Genomic DNA, 10,052 nt, shown 5'->3' with positions numbered 1-10,052 from the left:
TATCAATTGGGGAATGACTTGTATTGTTATACATTTGAGTCAGTTCTCTATATATTCTAGAAATGAGGCCTTTATCCCCAAGATTAGCTATAAAAATTTTTTCCCAAGATACTACATCCCTCCAAATTTTGGTTGCATTGGGTTTGGTTATGCAAAAACTTTTCAGTTTAATCAAAATTATCCAACTTGCACTTCATAATGTTTTCTATCTCTTTCTTTCCTTCTCCATAAATCTGATAAATACACTATCCCTTGGTCCTCCAGTTTGTCCATGATATCAATCTTCATACCTATATCATGTACCCATTTGGACTTTATTCTTGTGTAGGGTGTCAGGTATGGGTCTATGCCTACTTTCTGCCACACTGTTATCCAGTTTTCCCAGGAATTTTTATTGAACAGTGAGTTCTTATCCCAGAAGCTTGGGTCCTTGGGTTTATCAAAGAGGAGATTGCTATATTCACTGACTACTGTGTCTTGAGTACCTAGCCTATTCTACTTGTCTACCCTTCTGTTTCTTAGCCAGTACCAAGTGGTTTTGATAATTGCTGCTTTATAATACAATTTGAGATCTGGTAGCACTAGACCACCTTCCATAGCATTTCTTTTCATTCATGCCTTTGATATTCTGGACCTTTTGTTCTTCCAGATGAATTTTAATATTATTTTTTCCAGCTCTAGAAAATAATTATGATAGTTTGATTGGTATGGCACTAAATAAGTAAATTAATTTAGGTAGAATTGTCATTTTTATTATATTGGCTCAGTCTACCCATGAGCAACTGATGTTTTTCCACTTACTTAGATCTGACTTTATTTGTGCAAAAAATGTCTTGTAATTGTGTTCATATAGTCCCTAGGTTTGTTTTGGCAAGTAAACTCCCAAATATTTTATAGTATCTACTCTAGCATTAAATGGGATTTCTCTTTCTATCTCTTGCTGTTGGACTTTGTTATTATTATATAGGAATGCAGAAGATTTGTGCAGTTTGTTTTGTTACCTGCAACTTTGCCAAAGTTGTTTATTATTTCCAGTAGTTTTTCACTTGAATCTCTGGGATTCTCTAAGTATATCATCATATCATCTGCAAAGAGTGATAACTTTAGAACTTAAATTCTTAAAACAAAGAAAAGCTAGCAATTATATGGAGAATTAGGAAAAAACCCTCTGATTTTTGGAGAACTAAGAAAGTAAAGAAGTTAGGCTCCAAATAGAATATTAGAAAAATTAGATATTAGAAATCTTTGGTGATTATAGAGTGTTAATCACAAAGAAGATGCATCTTTTCAGCTTTTTATGGAGCCTTTGCAAAAACTAGCTTATGTGTTGGGTCATAAAGAACTCATAAGTTTAAAAAAGTCAGAAATAGTAAGCACCTTCTTTACAGACCACAATATAAAAAATGTTATGAGGGAAATTTGGAGAAAGGATTCATATTTAAGTGGAAAATAATTCAGTACTAAAATAATAAGCAGGTCAAAGAATTAATCATAAATTTTATATGAGAAATAATAATAACAATGAGACAATATATCAAAAACTGCTCTGGATTTGAACTCGGGTCTTGCTAGCTCCATGCCTGTAGCTCTGTCTACTTACACTGCATTGCTGCCAAGTAGTAAATAGCAGAATTGGTAATCAATCCCAAATTCTCATATTTCTAACCCAGTTCTCCTTCCAGTGCTTTTATCACTGAAGAATAAATTTTCAGATTTGTTAAGAAATAGAATTGGAGCAATAGCCAACATATTAGACGATATGGTTAAGATCAAAATAGATCTTGAAATCTAGAATTTATTAAGCACTTATGCCAAGAACTATGGTAAGTTTTTTTGGATACAACAAAAAGCAAAAAGCAATCAGTGCCCTCAGGGGGCTCACATTCTTATGAGGTAGACCACATGCAAACAATGTATATACAAGATCTGTACAATGTAAACTGGGCACAGTCTCAGAGAAAAGACACTAGCAGTGATAGCTATGTTGAATTGAAGATATCTGTGGGACATTAGTTTGAGATGTACACATGGAGGTTGGTGATACTAGAGTGGTGGTTAGGAAAGATTAGGGCTAGCTAAATGGATCTGAGAGCTGTCTGCCTAGATGTATTTAAATCCATAAGATCTCTCAGTGAGCTTGTATAGAGGGAGAAGAGGCCTGGGTGATTTTTTTTAAGATAATTATTTTTTCTTTTAAAAATAAGTTTACTTGTTTTTAATCAACAAAAATCTGCCTTCTCTTTTTCCCATCCTAATCCTTCACCCAATTGAGAACAAAAGAAAAACAAAACAAATTTCCATATTGGCCATGTCCAAAACAATAACCATCCTTTTCTATACTCTGAGTCAATTACTTCTCCAAAAAGAAGTGGGTAACATATTGGTCATTACACTCTTCAGAGTTCCTAATTCTTTCAAAGGTGTTTTTCTTTACTACATTGTTATCATTCATAAACTGCTCGTTATTCTGGGTTCTGTTCACTCTGCATCAGTTCATGTAAATATCCTCAGGTTTCTCTGAAACCATCCCCTTTGACATTATTTTGTTTTCAGTTCCAGAGGCTCTCTCCCTTTAGCCACCTATTTAGGTGTCAAGAAATAGAAATCTCATTACAAATATGAAGTCATGCAAATCAAGTTTCTGCATGTTCTGGAAAAAAAAGGCAAGGAAAAGAACCCCCACCATGCTTAAGTCTTCACTACATCAGTTCTCCCTTTAACATTTCTTATATCAGAATAGAATTCCATCCCAGTTATGTGCCAGAACTTGTTCAGCCATTCCTCAATTTACGAGTACCCCTTCAGATTTCCATTCTTTGCCACCTCAATAAGAGCTCCAAATGTTTTTGTACATCCTTAAGTGGAACTTGTTTTGCTTAGGATTAATCTAGGTCTTAATCTACCCCTTCTGATTCCATCTAATTTCATAATTCTAAATTGCTTGCTAAATTTTTCTTTCTAATTCATAGCTCCAGCAATTAATATGCCTCTCTCTCCTCTTCTCCAACTTTGAAGGTTCCCATCTTTTGTCATTCTCACTAATTTACTGAGTGAGAGGTTGATTGGATTTGCTTGTCTTCTGTTGCCTGTGATTTGGAGTATTTTCTCTTAATTTTGTTAATAGTTTGCAATTCTGCTTTTGAGAATTTGACCATTTCTTTTAAGAGGAATGAATTTTAGTCTTGTATCTTTATTTAGTTGTCTTCACATCTTGAATATCAAATCTTTAACATCGATATTTGGCTTTGTTACATATTCTATTAGTTGTCTATATTTGTTGCATAGATTTTTTTTTTTTCACAGTGGACTGCTCCCCTTCTTATTCTAGCAAAGAAAGAAAATTCTGATCTAGGTGAATTTATAGGGGTGTATTCTTTTGGAGAACTTTTAAATTAAAAAATAATACCTTTACACTAATTATTCTCAAAAATTGAGTAAGTTTTCTACTAAACTCCTTCTGTGAAGCAAATAAAGTCCTAATACCTAAACTGAGGAAGGATACAGCAAGGAAAGAGAACTATAGAACAATATTATGAATATCAACTCAAAAATTTTAAATAAAATTGTAGCTGAAATACAGCAACAGTTTATTGAGAAAGTCATTCATTATGCTCAACTTGAATTTGTACCAGAGACACAGAGATAGTTCAACATTAGGAAAACAAATAACAGGATTATTAAAAAACAAACAAACAAAACTATCTGAAACATTTATTGATTTTCTCAATAAACTCAGGAAAGTCTTTGACCAAGTATATCACTTATTTTGCTAAAAACCCCACAAAATATAGTCATAGAGGAATCTTTTTCATATGATTAAAAGTGTCTTTGGAAAACCAAAAGCAAACATTATATGCAGTGGGAAACACTAACGTCTTTCCCAGTAAATGCAAAACTAAAGCAAAGATTCCCCGCTATTATTTCATATGGTTCTAGAAATGATAGCAATAACAATAAAAGAAGAAAAAAGTTGGAGGCACAAAAATAAAAAAAAAGGAGACAAAAGATTGCTAATGACATTTTACTTAGAAAATCCTATTGGATCCACAAAGAAACTAATGGTGAGTTAATTAACATTTTAGGAAAATTGTATGCTACAAAATAAACCAACAAAAATATAACTTTAACATATAATAACATTAATAACCACACATGTGTGTATAATAATTAAAAAATGCAGGTGACATTAAGAGAAAGACAAATCCCATTTAAAATAATTGCACAACGAATAAAATATTTGTCTGCATTTAATTTGTTATATTCACTAAATATGCAATTTATAGATGGATAGATTCAATTACAAAGTACTCCTAAATAAAGAATGACTTCAATTGACTGCAGAAATAGTGCTCATGAGTGGCTTGTGCCAATAGTATAAAAATGACAGTACTTATAAAGTTAATTTGCACTTTGAATATTGTACCAGTCAAATTATTTAAGGGATGGGTTAGTGAGTGATCCAGCAAATCGTTTGGAGCAACAGACATACAGTATCAATTTAAGAGGTAGGAATAAATTTACAAATTAGGAATAAAGGGGGAAAACCTTACATTTTATTGTAAAGCAACCTCAGATGTTACTATAAAGCAATAGTCTTCAAAACCATTTAAAAATAGAATAGTAAATTAATAAAAGACACTAGACAAGGAAAAATAAGAAATGATTGAATTCAATAATCTAGTTTTTGATAAACCTAAAAACATAAATTATGTAGGGAAGAATTTTCTATTGGTCTTTTAGCTTCTAAGAAAATTGGAATGCAGCCTGGTTTTTATTGCATCTATTCTGAAATTTCCAGACTGTTCTCTTCCATTTCAAGTTTAATAAAGAAAATAGTTTTTTTTAATGGGGTAAAGAATACTATAATTTGTAAATGTTCATTTCTATTTGTTTATTTGTGTATTTCTTCCCCAGTTCTGTTTACTTTGGTAAGACTTTTTGCCAGCATTGAAACTTTTTTCATAATTTCTGAGTAGTAGATTATTTAATCTTCCAAAATTTATTTGTAAAAAATCCTGGCAAAGTACTCCAGTATCTTGGCCAAGAAAACCCCATGTGGGGTCACAAAGAGTTGGACACAACTGAAACAAGTGAACAACAAGAACATGTGTAAGATCAATATATAAAAATTATTGAAATAAGAAATAGGGGGCATCTTAAGTTGCTGTAGACATTGTCAGTGAGCATGATAAGAGAACTGTAATCTTATGGCAAACTCCTTATATACTTCATGCACATACAACTTCATCTGTGTTGACATTGATCCAGACTTGGATTGATCAGATTGTTTCTACTGATACAGATAACATTGCATTGCTACCTGCCTATTTATCATGGTGCTTGTTCACGTCTTTTGATCATTTCCATCATTGGTGACCCACTCCAAGTTACTGTGCCTCAGGAATTTGCCTTTCTTATTTTCTTCTTACAAAATTGAAAATGCTGAGAGAGTATGTGAACTATACACTGATTACCCTTTGATCTTGTCATGTAACCAATTCATTTTCTTAAACAACATCTTTTTCTTTTTTTTTTTAATTAAATTTATTTATTTAACTTTTAACATTCATTTTCACAAAATTTTGGGTTACAAATTTTCTCCCCTTTTCTCCCCTCCCCCCCCAAACACCAAGCATTCTAATTGCCCCTATGACCAATCTGCTCTCTCTTCTATCATCCCTCTCTGCCCTTGTCTCCATCTTCTCTTTTGTCCTGTAGGGCCAGATAGCTTTCTATACCCCTTTACCTGTATTTCTTATTTCCTAGTGGTAAGAACATTACTCGACAGCTGATCCTAACACTTTGAGTTCCAACTTCTTTACCTCCCTCCCTCTCCACCCCTTCCCTTTGGAAGGCAAGCAATTCAATATAGGCCAAATCTGTGTAGTTTTGCAAATGACTTCCATAATAGTTGTGTTGTATAAGACTAACTATATTTCCCTCCGTCCTATCCTGTCCCCCATTACTTCTATTCTCTTTTGATCCTATCCCTCCCCATGAGTGTCGATCTCGAATTGCACTCTCCTCCCCATGCCCTCCCTTCTATCATCCCCCCCACCCTGCTTGTCCCCTTATCCCCCACTTTCCTGTATTGTGAGATAGGTTTTTCTACCAAAATGAGTGTGCATTTTATTCTTTCCTTTAGTGGAATGTGATGAGAGTAGACTTCATGTTTTTCTCTCACCTCCCCTCTTTATCCCTCCACTAATGAGTCTTTTGCTTGCCTCTTTTATGAGAGATAATTTGCCCCATTCCATTTCTCCCTTTCTCCTCCCAATATATTTCTCTCTCACTGCTTGATTTCATTTTTTTAAAGATATGATCCCATCCTCTTCAATTCACTCTGTGCACTCTGTCTTTATGTATGTGTGTGTGTGTGCATGTGTGTGTGTGTAATCCCACCCAGTACCCAGATACTGAAATGTTTCAAGAGTTACAAATATTGTCTTTCCATGTAGGAATGTGAACAGTTCAACTTTAGTAAGTCCCTTATGACTTCACTTTGCTGTTCACCTTTTCATGGTTCTCTTCATTCTTGTGTTTGAAAGTCAAATTTTCTTTTCAGCTCTGGTCTTTTTATCAAGAATGCTTGAAAGTCCTCTATTTCATTGAAAGACCAATTTTTCCCCTGAAGTATTATACTCAGTTTTGCTGGGTAGGTGATTCTTGGTTTTAGTCCTAGTTCCTTTGACTTCTGGAATATCCTATTCCATGCCCTTCGATCCCTTAATGTAGAGGCTGCTAGATCTTGTGTTATCCTGATTGTATTTCCACAATACTTGAATTGTTTCTTTCTAGCTGCTTGCAATATTTTCTCCTTGACCTGGGAGTTCTGGAATTTGGCCACAATGTTCCTAGGAGTTTCTCTTTTTGGATCTCTTTCAGGCGGTGTTCTGTGGATTCCTTGAATATTTATATTGCCCTCTGGTTGTAGAATCTCAGGGCAGTTTTCCTTGATAATTTCATGAAAGATGATGTCTAGGCTCTTCTTTTGATCATGGCTTTCAGGTAGTCCCATAATTTTTAAATTGTCTCTCCTGGATCTATTTTCCAGGTCAGTTGTTTTTCCAATGAGATATTTCACATTATCTTCCATTTTTCCATTCTTCTGGCTTTGTTCTGTGATTTCTTGCTTTCTCATAAAGTCCTTAGCCTCCATCTGTGCCATTCTAATTTTGAAAGAACTATTTTCTTCAGTGAGCTTTTGAATCTCCTTTTCCATTTGGCTAATTCTGCTTTTGAAAGCATTCTTCTCCTCATTGGCTTTTTGAACCTCTTTTGCTAATTGAGTTAGGCTAGTTTTCAAAGTGTTATTTTCTTCAACATTTTTTTGGGTCTCCTTTAGCAGGGAGCTGATCTGCTGTTCATGCTTTGACTTCATGTCTCTCATTTCTCTTCCCAGCTTTACCTCTACCTCTCTAACTTGATTTTCAAAATTCTTTTTGAGCTCTTCCATGGCGTGAGCCCATTGGGTGGGCTGGGACACAGAAGCCTTGATTTCTGTGTCTTTGCCTGATGATAAGCATTGTTCTTCCTCATCAGAAAGGAAGGGAGGAAATGCCTGTTCACCAAGAAAGTAACCTTCTATAGTCTTATTTCTTTTCCGTTTTCTGGGCATTTTCCCAGCCAGTGACTTGACCTCTGCATATTCTCCTCACACCCACCTCGCCTCCTGGTCCTCCCAGCCAGTGTTTGGGGTCTGAGATCCAAATGCTGCTTCCAGCCTTAGGGCTTTTGGTGGGGGCAGGGCTGCTATTCAGTGTGAGATTAAGTTCAGGTGCTCAGGTCAGGGCAGGGCTGCCTCTCAGGCTCAGTTCCCTCAGGGGGTTTATGCACAGACCTTCCACACTGGATCCAGGCTCCTGCCCCCTTGGGGAGCCCCGGTCTGCAGCCGCCTCTCAGCTTCTACCTCCCGGGGGGGCCTGAGTTATGGGGGCACCCCACTCCCCTCTTGACCCGCCAAAGAGACTCTCTCACCGACCCCCGTCACCTGTGGGTGGAGGGACTTGTGCGGCCGCTGGAGATCCCATCCCTGAAGCCTGCTCGGGTCTGTTTCTCTTGGTGCTGTGGCCGCAGCAGGTCTGGGCTGGGCTCCGCGTCTGCAACGCGACGGACCTTTTGCGAGAGGTTTGCAGGTCCCTCTGTGGGTGGAGGGACCCGCGTGGCTGCTGGAGATCCCGTCCCTGAAGCCCGCTCGGATCTTTTCCTCTTGGTGCCGGGGCCGCGGCAGGGCTGCACTCAGCTCCCAGTCCCGGCGGCCAGTCCGCAGCGTGAAGGACCCCCCGCGAGAGGTTTGCAGGTCTCTCCGGGATAGAAATCTCCCCCGCTCCAATGTTCCGTGGCCTCTGGGTGCAGAATTCACCATGAGTTACTTCCCTGTAGCCGTTCTATGGGTTGTGGGTTCGAAGCTATGTGTGTCTTTCTACTCTGCCATCTTGGCTCCGCCCCCACCAACATCTTTTTCTTTGGTTCTTTTTTAGAGTTACTTATCTGTTAGGTGTTGCAACATGCTCACACCCATGATGCACCTTTACATTGCCTTCTATGTAGCACTTATTTTTAATTTGGAGGAATCATAGAAGCATACATTTCGATCTAGAAGAGACCTTAGAAGGCATCTTCTTCAGTCTTCTTCTTTCAAATAAGAAAACTATCTCAGAGAGATTAAATGATACATCTCAGATTGAAACTTTGACTCCCAAATGCAAGTGCCTTTTCTGCTACATCATGGAGACTATAGTGCTCTGTGCTTGTAACCATACAACCCATGAATACCACATGGTAGGTGTGGTTAAATGTTATAGAAATTTTCAAAAATATTAGTGGCTTATATTTTTCTTTTCTTTTTTTTCTTTTAGATGTGGGGCAGGTAGAGACTGCATGTTGTCATACAGGATCTGCATTGAAGGAAGAGTCCCAATATTGGGAATTCTCTATGTCTGATCAAATCAGAGATCCTTCACATTCGGTATTTTAGAAGTATTTAAGTTTTTTATACTACTAATAATGCATGAAAGTATTGATTTTTTTTCTTCCTTTAGTTATAAACATTTTCTCATTTCTTTTACAGTCTTTTCTGAGACTAATTGATTTTCAGTATCAGCATTATCTATGGGAAGATTCTATTGGGAAGAACATTTTTTTTTTTAAGAAGTCTTGTTCTTTGCTCCATATGCACACTTTATTGACTTATGTAAATTACTTTATAATCCATTAATCTTTGAATCTCTGCCCTGGGCAAAGTCATCCCATCCCAATTGGCAAGTGAGTACAAACACTTAACTCACTATAGCTAGCCAATCTCAGACTTTGCTTCCCATCCATCCGTCCATCTAAGAATAACCCAGAACCTACTTGGATATACTGTTCTCTGCTCTTCTACTGTATGACTTCTCCCTAAAGTCTTTTCCATCTTTTGTCCTCTGAATAGTAATCCAAAAAGAACTGTCATTGCTACTGGAAAGAATGTTGCAATTGATTGTTCGATGGTTTCACCCACAGTCTGTGTGACTTCTTGAATCAAAAATACCTTCCTTGACTGTTCCCTCTCCTCTTTCTTCCATCTCTGGTTAGAATGTAAGCTCCTTGAGGACAGGGACTGTTTCATTCTTGCATCACAGGTGCTTAGCATGGCATCTGATGCTTAGGTACCTAACAGGTGCTTTTAAAAATTCATTTGTTCATCCAAAACACTGTTTTCATACTATTTACAGGCAAGATTTGGGGATTGAAGAGCTGAGCTGAACTTCTATTTCACTAAGGTGCAATTTTGGAGACTATGAATGTGGTAATTTATTGGGCACACAAGATTTTTTGTCCTGTGGTATTATTTGCTGGTTTGATGCTTTTGAAATAATTGAAACAATATTACTTAAATGTAGCTAAATGGATCTGTTCCCTCAAGTAATTCAGATTGCAAACATTCCATGCATGCCTGTCCTTTGTACCTCTTACTCATATCCTCCCATATGCTTGCTGCTTGGAGGCTTCCTCACTGCCATTTGAAATCAATGGCCCACATGGACTGTCTTTTGTTGACAATGATTATGATC

Source organism: Notamacropus eugenii, chromosome 6 (assembly GCF_028372415.1).
Source record: "Notamacropus eugenii isolate mMacEug1 chromosome 6, mMacEug1.pri_v2, whole genome shotgun sequence".
NCBI lineage: Eukaryota > Metazoa > Chordata > Mammalia > Diprotodontia > Macropodidae > Notamacropus > Notamacropus eugenii.
Note: the sequence above shows the minus strand (reverse complement) of the source record.